The sequence below is a fragment of the Acinonyx jubatus genome, chromosome D1, assembly GCF_027475565.1.
Source record: "Acinonyx jubatus isolate Ajub_Pintada_27869175 chromosome D1, VMU_Ajub_asm_v1.0, whole genome shotgun sequence".
In the NCBI taxonomy this organism is placed as follows: domain Eukaryota; kingdom Metazoa; phylum Chordata; class Mammalia; order Carnivora; family Felidae; genus Acinonyx; species Acinonyx jubatus.
The window spans coordinates 11,294,289-11,305,204 of NC_069390.1; the positions used below are offsets into that span (position 1 = coordinate 11,294,289).

A 10,916-nucleotide genomic window follows, 5' to 3' on the forward strand; every position below is an offset into this window, starting at 1 on the left:
ATGGCAGGGGGGAAATCAGAGCTGTTGGTTGTATGGCTAGAGTGAAACCAAGGACCAGGGCTCCCATAGCCAATTAGGCACACAGCTGCCATCTCATGCTGAGGGTGTAATGCAGGGAATCCTGAATAGCTACAAACCGATCATAAGCCATGATCCCAAGAGGAAACAGTCAGCACTGCCCAGGAAGACAAAGAAGAACATCTATGTGCCACAGTCAGTGAAAGAGATGGGTATTCTCCATCTCTTTACAAGACTATGTGCTCTGCCTAAATGAAAACCTACCCAGGTTGTGAAAAACTTATTCACTTGTTTATCCATTCAACAAACATTTATTGGTCACCATACGACGCATAAGATATAGCCCTTATCCAGCCAAAGAGCTTATATCTATGATAAATACGACATTCATAAACAAATTATCACACAAATAGAATAAAAGTTTGTTTTAGAAAGGTATACAAGATATTGTGCTTGATACTTCCTCTACCATTTGCAAGAACGTGGCCATTGTCCAATTGTCATGGGGGAAGAATTTTTATAAACTTTCCTAAGCGAGATGTCCATATTGATCCTGTTTCTAAAACTGCTGTACTTCTCTTGGTTCTTGGTTAAAAACACAGAGTTTATAAAAGGCATGGGGGTGTACAGTTAAGGGCCAGTGCACTAAGAGGCTGAGTTTTTTTCTGCAACCACAAACCAGTGATGGAGCCATCATGCTTATTGCTACCGAATTGGCACACGCTGACCTCTTTTTCTATCTAGGAAGATAACCCTTTAGAGAACAATGGAGCATCCTTTATATGGGACAATGTGATCCCAATGTATATTGTAGGACTTGGACTCAAGATCATAATGACTTCACATTTGATGGCCAGCATATTCTTGTTAGGTGACATGTATGTTCAGAGGCTCAGGGGTTATTAATTCAGCTGCTTCTTGCAAAACAAAAGTGAAGTCAAAGTCCTGAGCCCAGATGCCACATGGGGCAAACTAACTCGGCTCTTATTCATAGTGATAAGTTTTACAGTTAACCTGAGCCAAGTCTTTAAAATGTGAGCTGGCAAACACAAACAAGAAGAGAGAGAGAGCGACCCGCCCAGCATAAACCTATCTTCAAGATTATTAAAGCTATAGGTGCTAACCCAGCATCATTACCTTGATCCTAAAGCACAAAGCACTTTCTTTCCTAACATAATTTTTCTTTTGTCCTAGAAAACCTGATGTGCCACTTTTATGGGGGATGAAAACTAAACCATAGAGATCCAGTTCCACTTTCACCCATTTTCACCCATCCTGGAGATACAAATGTTTTTGTAACTTTCCTGCTAATGTATATTGGCAGTCTCATTGGTAATACCACAGTCTTTCTCACTATCTGGGCAGAACGTTCACTCCACATTCCCATGTCTTTCTTTCTGGCTAATCTGGCAGTTCTGGAGATCTTTTACTCTTCCACTTGTTGCCCCTCTCCCTTTGGTCAACCTCCTGACCATGGGGAGAATGCCCATCTCTTTCACTGACTGTGGCACATAGATGTTCTTCTTTGTCTTCCTGGGCAGTGCTGACTGTTTCCTCTTGGGATCATGGCTTATGATCGGTTTGTAGCTATTCAGGATTCCCTGCATTACACCCTCAGCATGAGATGGCAGCTGTGTGCCTAATTGGCTATGGGAGCCCTGGTCCTTGGTTTCACTCTAGCCATACAACCAACAGCTCTGATTTCCCCCCTGCCATTTTGTGGCTACAACAGAATCACTCACTTCTACTGTGATGTACTCCGATCATACAGTTGGCCTGTGGAGACACTCAAATACAAAAAGCCATGATCTTCATTGTCAGTGTCATCATCCTTACCATTCCCTGTTCCCTGATCTCCACCTCATACATCTTCATTGTGGGTGCCATTTTGAAGATCTGCTCTGCGGAGGGACGGTGCAAGGCCTTCTCCACCTTTTCCTCTCATCTGACCATGGCTCTCCTCCAGTATGGCTCCTGCAGCCTTATGTATTTATGCCCCAGCTCTAGCTATAACCCAGAAATGGGTGTCTGTTGTCTACACCTTTGTCACCCCTGTCTTGAATGCCTTGATCTATAGTAGGAGGAACAAGTTGCTGAAAGGCACTAAGTGGTGAAAAGACATTTACTGAACTAGGAAATGTGGGAGTTTCTGGGCTCATATAAACAACAGGAAATAATTATTCAGAAAACGATAAACTCGGGGACTAGATGACTAAACATTTGGGGAACTGATTTACCTACTTCCTCAGGACCCAGTTCCTTTTCCTAGCTCCCAACTATAGTGTAATTTGGTGAAAGTAAGACATTACCATTTAAATAAGAGAGAGTAGTTGTTTTGTTTTGTTTTGTTTTGTCCACTGGTCCATCCCCAGTGCCTAAAACAGCTAAAGTAGATACTCAGTACATATTTATCGAACTGGTGAATTCCTTCAAGTGATGGCAAAGAATATTCTTAGTTCTTTGTTATTACCTGCACAAAGCTATATACTGAGATTTGCATATAACAGCATTCCATAAATACTTGTAGAATGACAGAGGTTGCCTCTAAAAACACTAATAATTCTTCAAGTTTCCACTCATAAGGTCTTATTTTTCTCCTTTCTATTGTCTGAGTGTTGAGAAATTTTTCTTTAAGTTTATTTATTTATTTTGAGAGAGGGTGGGCACAGGTGGGGGAAGGGCAGAAAGAGAAAATCCCGAGCAGGCTCTGTACTGTCAGTGCAGGGCTCAAACTCACGAACCCCGAGATCGTGAATGAGCCAAAATTAAGAGTCCAGATGCGAAACCGGCTGAGCCACCCAGGTATCCCTCCGGTAATGTTTATCGTGAGGCTCATCAGTGTTGAGAAGGTATAAAAGTAGAATACATAAATACCTGGAATGTATTGCCATTTTAAAAAGTATAATTGGTGAGATTTCAAAATTACAAGGAATATCTTCACCGCATTCAGAATGGGAAGTTTCAAGAAGGGGCCAAGGCACTAATGGTGATTTGGCAGAACTGGCAGGAGAACTTCTTTTCTCTGTTCTTACCCGCCTGTCTTGTTACGGTTCTACTTCTTTGTTTGTTTGTTTATTTATGTTTTGAGAGAGAGAGAGAATGAGCAGGGGAGGGGCAGAGAGAGAGGGAGACAGAGAACCCCAAGCGGGTTCTGCTCTATCAGTGCAGAACCCGACACGGGGCTCCAACTCACAGACCGTGAGATCATGACCCGAGCCAAAATCAAGAGTGGGATGCTTAACCCACTGAGCCACCCAGGCGCCCCATTATGGTTCTACTTTTAAAATTACATGTTTCCATTTTTAAATATAATACACATCCATTTTATAAAAACTGAAAAACACATAAAAGTAGAAAAAAGTTAAAAATCATTTCTAGTGCCACCAATTAAAAGAAACACGAGAGAGGGGGAGACACAAAACGGAAGCAGGCTCCGGGGTCTGAGCTGTCAGTACAGAGCCTGATGTGGTGCTAGAACTCACGAACCATGAGATCAGAACCTGAGCCGAAGTCAGACGCTTACCTGACTGAGCCACCCAGGTGCCCCTTCCTATTGTCAACTGGTAGTTTTACAATTAATCTTGTTTACATTTATTAATTAAATTGACCTTTTTATATACTTTATATCATTTACATTTTTGTGGGTTTTCTGAGATGCTTAAAGAATTTTAAGATCTTTTTTAAAGAAAACTCTTCTATTTTTTAAAGTTTATTTATTTACTTTGAGAGAGAGAGCACAATTAGGGGACAGGCAGAGAGAGGGAGACAGAGAATTCCAAGCAGGCTCCACACTGTCAGCACAGAGCCCAACGTGGGGCTCGAACCCATGAACCATGAGATTATGACCTGAGCCAATGTAGGATACTTAACCGACTGAGCCACCCAGACCCCTAAGATCTATCTCTTAGTCTTTGTGCTTTATGTCAATGCTTTCCCTATAATATGTGAAAGTAATACAATATTTTGAAAGTTTATTAATGATTTTATATGTATATTATGTGTACTCTTTACATGCATACTATATATGTATATATGTTATTATAAAATTCAGTATTCAGATTTTTGCTTTGTGATTTTTCCACTTTTTTAGTAAATAAATTCTGAAATTCTATCCTGAAATCATACAAATATTCACCCATATTTTGTTCTTGCTGCTTTATGTTTAAAATTTTACATTACAAAAAAAATAAAAATAAAAATAAAACTCTCAACAACTGGTTGAAAGCTGAATAAAAATAAATAAAATTTATTTATAATAAAATTAAAATAAAATAAAATAATCAATAAATAAAAATAAAATATAAAAAATAAAATAAAATTTTACATAGAACTTATTTATCATTGTGGAATGTATGCTGTTGTATGCTGTGCTATAAGGCTTTAACTTTTATCTCAAAATAAATAACCAATTGCTTCAGTGTAATTCACATCATGCTTCCTTAACCCAGTGAATTATTATCTTTATCACATAGAAACACACATGTATGTTCTTTTTCTCAGCCACTTACTCTGTTCCATAAATTAGTCCGTGTATTCCTGTACTGATACTACCTTATTTGTACCACTGGTATTTTATGATCATTTACATAATAATATTAGAATCTGTTTATCTTTCCAGAAATTTGCTATAATTAAAAGGTTTGGAGTTTACCTTCAAACAGGTTGTGGTGGTTTCAAAAAACATCCACCAGTTCTTTGATACTCTTCCTTTATAAAGTGGATGGTATTCTTTTGGGTTTTCTTTTCCTATTGAGATAGAATAATTATTATGTTAAACACATAATCCACCTCTGCCATCAAAATTGTCCCATCTTAACTGTCAGCTCATAGGTGAGGGAAGCAAGTGTGCCTGAGTTCTTTTTATAGTTTATTTATTTGTTTCATGGGGGTGGGGGGCGGGGAGTGGTACAGAGAGAAGGAGAGAGACTCCCAAACAGGCTTTGTGCCGTCAGCAGCACAGCCGGGTAAAGGGCTCAATCCCACGAACCATGAGATCATGGCCTGAGGTGAAATCAAGAGTCAGATGCTTAACTGACTGAGCCACCCACCCAGGCACCCAAAGTATGCCTGAATTCTTAAACATCATTGAATTTTACATCAGCCTTGTGTATAATTAATAAAATGCCTCAAGACTTTTGTTTTTCATTTTTTATGGTTATTTATTTTTGAGAATAAAGACCGAGCATGAGTGGGGAAGGGGCAGAGAGAGAGAGGGAGACACAGAATCCGAAGCAGGCTCCAAGCTCTGAGCTGTCAGCATAGAGCCTGACGTGGGGCTCAAACCCATGAACCGTGAGATCATGACCTGAGCCGAAGTCAGACGCTTAACCGACGGAGCCACCCAGGTGCCCCCAAGACCTTTTTTTTTAAATGTTTATTTTTGAAAGAGAGAGAGAGAGAGAGCACGAACAGAGGAGGGGCAGAGAGAGAGGGGGACAGAGGATCCAAAGCAGGTTCTGTGCTGACAGCAGACAGCCCGATGCAAGGCTCGAACTCACAACCTGGAGATCATGACCTGAGCTGAAGTCGGATGCTCAACCAACTGAGCCACCCAGGCGCCCCCTAATGCCTCAAGACTTAATGATGTTCATGGAATTTGACTAATTTTTATACTTTGTTGAACAAACCTCTCTCCCTTTTGCAAGGTTTGCCCAAAGGAAGATACAGCCAAGGTCCCTCCAGTACAGCAGTCTCAGGGAACAGCCTGAATCTTTTTCCCAAAGGCCCCGGGAAAAGGCCAGAAACCAGAACCTCACTTATCCTCTCTCACTTAGATATGGGGAAATACGGAAGTCCAGCTAATGCCAGAAGCTGACTCCCGGTGAGCCTTAGGCGTACCAGGGAACACCAAGGTATTGGACAGGGAGTTGGGCTGTAGAGGCTTTTTAAGCTTTCACAGGGTTTCCTCTCTTCCTCCCTACCCTCCCTCTTAGTCCTCTTCCACCCTGCCCCCATTCCTTAGCACCAGCTGTTACTAGTAAAATGGGCAAGGATATATTCTGAATGGGATGTTGCCATCCAACCCTGTTCTGGTGACCCTACGAGAACTACAAGAAACCAAGGCAAGGGGATTATAAAGGGTACTTGAAGACCTTCAAGGTATAATGTGTGAAGACATCTCCTATGGACCAATAGCTAGAGTCAATTTTTCACTTTGTCAGTTCATTCATTCTTCATTCATTTTGACAGAGAGAGACAGCACAAACAGAGGAGGAACAAAGAGAGAGGGGGAGAGAGAATCCCAAGCAGGCACCGCATTGTCAGTGCAGAGCCTGATGTGGGGCTCGAACCCACGAACCGTGAGATCATGACCTGAGCCGAAACCAAGAGTCGGACACTTAACTGACTGAGTCACTCAGGGGCCCTGCGAATCCTTTCCTTTATATTGGCTTATGATTGAAAGAACTCAGAATGTTTGAACAATTACTATTAAGTGCTGAAGTAAATGATATGGTAAGAATAAAATGCTGAATGGGAAATACATCGTTTCTGCCTTCTGTCACTTATTCCCGCTAAGGGCCCAGGAAGGAGGGACTCGTCATCCCTTTCCTGAGCTGTGTACATAAATGACAAGGGGAATAGTTGTCCGTGCCCCCGTCCCTGGCCTGCAATGCTCAAAGAATCAAAAGAAAATGATGGAAACAACTGTAAACTCACATATCTCTTAGCACTTCAGTAACAGACAAATGTGCAAGAAAACGGACTTTCTGCTTTTATCTTCCAATGCCATGGTCTACCCCAGAACGCTACCATATTTCCCCATATCTACATGGCAGCCAATCACTACTACCTGATGGATATGCCTACAACACATCCTTAGTGTCAAGACCTGGTCAGCATTAAGCTGTCCCCCGCCCCACCCCCCCCGACTGCCACCGGGGGGACCCACGGCAGGAGGGTGGGCCTGCACTTTCTCTCTCATTCTTGATACTTCTTTTAATGATCTTTCATGCTCTCACCTAGTGAAACTTCCTATTTTTCACCTTTCAGCAGTATATGACATACCTAAATGTTAATGTTTTCTCATTATGCGACCCCAAAATCATTTTAGATAACTCCAATGGTTCACACATACCACATGGGGTAGGCTGTAAAATGCCCTGTCTCCCCCTGAGATGTCCATGTCCTGATGCCCAGAACCTGTCAATCTGACTTTATGCGGTAAAGGGGATTTTGCAGATGGGGACATTATCCTGGATTATCCAGGTGCCCCCACTGTTATCATGGAGTCATTTGTAAGAGGGAAGCAGGAGGGTGGGAGAGAAAAACGTAACAACAGACGGAGAGGGTGTGAGGGAGAGTCTGAAAGACGCTCGGCTGCCAGCTTTAAAAATGGAAGACAGGCAACAAGCCAAGGAATGCAAACAACGTCTAGAAGCTGAAAACAGTAAACAGATTCTCTCCTAACACTCCAGAAGGAATATAGTACTGCAAGTTTGTGGGCTACATGAACAATGACCCTCTGGGCAGCCCATGACTTTCTCCTTCTCTACGAGACATTTTCCAAGCACTCAGGTTTAATGTCTTAAAGCCATGGTTCTCAAAGTAGAACCAGTGGCATCAGCATCACCTGGGAACTTGCTATAAATTCTCCAGTCCTACTTCAGACCTACTGGATCAGAAACTTTGGGGATGAGGCCCAGCAGTTGGCGTTTTTTAACAAGCCCTCTTCGGGACGTGGAGAACCACTGATTTAGAGTTGCGCGTTACTTAATGAAAATTGAAACCATCTAAAACTAGTCTCACGAGAAAGTAAACTTTGTTTTGCTATAATTTTTTTTTAAAAAGAATATATAGAGCCTATAAATACCACAATGGGTCATTTGTAGCTTTTGGAGAGAGGACAGACAATGCTAAAGAAAACTCTGTGGCTTTGTCTAATTGATGTCCTCTCTCTCCTGTCAAAAGCCTATTGTACCCACCTAGCATGCAAGAGAGACTTCTCTTTCATCCACTTATGGGATACTCTCTAGAGGCATCACACCTTATTTCTGAAGAATCACTTGTGAAAGGAACTTGTACCCCTCCCATCTTAACAATGGATCTAGGGGCACCTGGGTGGCTCAGCCAGTTAAGTGTCCAATTTCAGCTCATGATGTCACAATTTGTGAGTTCGAGCCCCACATTGGGCTCTTGCTGATGGCTCAGACCCTGGAGCCAGCTTCAAATTCTGTGTCTCCCTCTCTTTCTGCCCCCCCCCCCCCTCATATTCTCTCTCTCTCTCTCAAAAATAAAAACATTAAAACAATTTTTTATTTAAAAAAATAATGGATTACACAACTAAAAAAAGTGCATTATTCCCTTAAAGGAACTCTCATTAATCCCCCTCACAAATAGGTGTTATGTGAGGGGAAAAAATGGGTAATTTTGGTGATCATCTCAGTGACACCTTGTCTTCTGTTTCTTTAATTACTGCTTATTTTTCTACTTTATTTGAGCTCACCCGATTCATTTATATTCAGGCTTTCCTACTTTCTTATATAAACTGCTTTAGCTATATCCTGAAAGTCATGATAAGCTATATGTTTATCATTAAGTTCTAAATATTTTCTGCTTGTCATATTTTCTTAAGTAGTGAATGAATTAGAGGTATATTTTTAATTTTTTTGAGTCTATTTATTTTGAGAGAGAGCGAGGATCCTAAGCAGGCTCTGCACTGTCAGCACAGAGCCCCATGCGGGCTCAAATTCAAGAACTGTGAGATCATGACCTGAATCGAAATCAAGAGTCACATGTTTAACCGACTGAGCCACCCACGTGCCCCGAGGTGTATTATTTTTAACGTCTGATTTTTTTTCAAGTTTATTTATTTTGAAAGAGACCGAGAGAATGTGGGCATGGGCGAGGCAGAGAAAGAGGGACAATCTCAAGCAAGCTCAACCCTGTCAGCGCAGAGCCCATGTGGGGGCTTGAACTCATGAAATGGAAACTGTGAGATCCTGACCTGCGCGTAAATCGAGTCAGATGCTTAACCAGCTGAGCCACCCCGGTGCCCCTTGATGTCTGATTTCTAACATAATGATCAGAAAACATGATCTGCATCGTCAAGGATCAGCCAACGTTTTCCGTAAAGAGCCAGTTAGTAAACCGTGCAGGCTTTGCGGGCCAAATGGGTCTCCACTGTAAGTACTCATCTCCACCTTTGTTGCCCTAAAGCAACCAAAGACAGTATGTAAATAAATGAAAGTGACTATTCCAACAAAACTTTACTTACAACAGTAGATAACTGGCCTGGTTCAGCCAAGAGAGTCATTTCCAACCCCTGGTCTATATAGTACCAATTCCTTTTGGTCACCGTTAAGACTTGCTGTTACCTAGTACTGTGTTGTAGCAATGTTCAGTGTGTGCTTGAAACCCACTTATCATCCTATCCTCCCTCTGCTCCTCTTCCTTAAGGTTCAGGCCTGGCCCATGTAAGCATTTGCTTTTGTTAAATTATCACGGTGATTCAGACACTGGGTTTTTGGAATCAGAGAGACCCCAGCTGCCAGCTTTGCCACTTGCCATTGGGTGATTTGGGGCAAATTATTTAACATCTCTAATCCTCAAGTTCCTCACCTGTAAGATAGACAAAATAATAATAATAATAATTAATAATTAATACCTCATGGGGTTGGCATAGGAAGGATTTAACGAGATAATCCATATATGGCACCTAGCAGAGTGCCAGACAGATTTCAATCATTATCAGTAGCATTAACATCATCATGCCATTGAACCTCTATCGAGTGGGGTAGGTATCATTAAACCCATTTTACAAAGAAATTAAGGCTCAAAGATGTTTAGGTAACTTGCCCTAAATCTGATAGCCAGTGAGTGACAAAGCACCGATTCCCACCCAGAGCTTCTTGTCTCCAAATCCAAAGCGTCCAGGACTCAGGCTCTGATTAATCCAATCACCTAACAAGTGAGGAATTAATTGACCGTATGCCATTCCTTAGGCGAGGCTGCATTTTCAGACACGGGGAGAAAGGAGTTGCGGAATGCACAGGGATTAATTCTTCGCGGTTCAAGTTTAGTCCTTACGGGAAACGAGAGAGTTCCGCGAGCTCAACGGGTCAACGAGCGGAGCGACAGGGCCCGGGCGGTGCCAGCAGAGGCGGCAAGCCACCAGACTCCGGGAACCAGGGTGTCGCGGCTTATGATCTGGACAAAACTCCTTTTTGGGCTCGATCCGCGCAGGAGCTGGTGTCCCTCGGCGGCGCAGCCGGGCTGGCGCTCCTCGGCCCCGGTGACCTTGCTACCCACGGCCCCGCTGCCCTTTCTGGCTCCCCCGTTCCACGTGCCCGGGGCGCCTGGCGCCTAAAAATATCACCCCGGTTCAACCTCCCGGTACATGCCTTCGCTTTTTAAAAACCGGCCGCCGTCATCACTTCGAGACTCATAAATCACAGCCCTGACCTGCTGTGGAGGCAGCGGGTGACGGGGCCCTCAAAGCAGCGACGAATTCAGCCCCCTTCGATGACCCGGGCTTTTCGGTCTTTTCCCCCTCCGCTCCGCGCACAGGGCATATCGCGAGGACCGCCCGCCCCACCCTAGCCCCGAAGATCGTGCTGGTCGTTAGAAAAACACCCCGGGAACCTCCATTTCTCCCAGCTCGGGCTAAACCGGGGACTCTTCAAAGCCATATCCTGTGACAATCACAGGGGTTTTCTCCGCCCCGTCGGTGACGGAAAACTCGTGACTCGGACCTGAGCGCGGGGCGGGCGGAAAGCAGCCGGGGGCGGAGCTGCGAGCCCGGCTCGCGAGGAAGCCCCCGACGGGCGGCGCGTGCGCAGTCGCTCTCCACGGGACCTCCTTCCCGCCGCTGAGACTAGGAAGCGGGACGCCAAATCTGTCCCCGCGCAGCCGCCGCGCCGGGCGCCGAGCGGGGCGGCCGGCCTCCCCGAGGCGCGCCT

The 10,916-nt window shown here is 43.8% G+C and overlaps 1 pseudogene; it reads left to right on the forward strand.

Moving 5' to 3' along the window:
• The first annotated feature begins 302 nt into the window (after positions 1–302).
• LOC113595521 (olfactory receptor 10V1-like) lies at positions 303–2,629 on the forward strand (annotated as a pseudogene).
• The last annotated feature ends 8,287 nt before the right edge of the window (positions 2,630–10,916 follow it).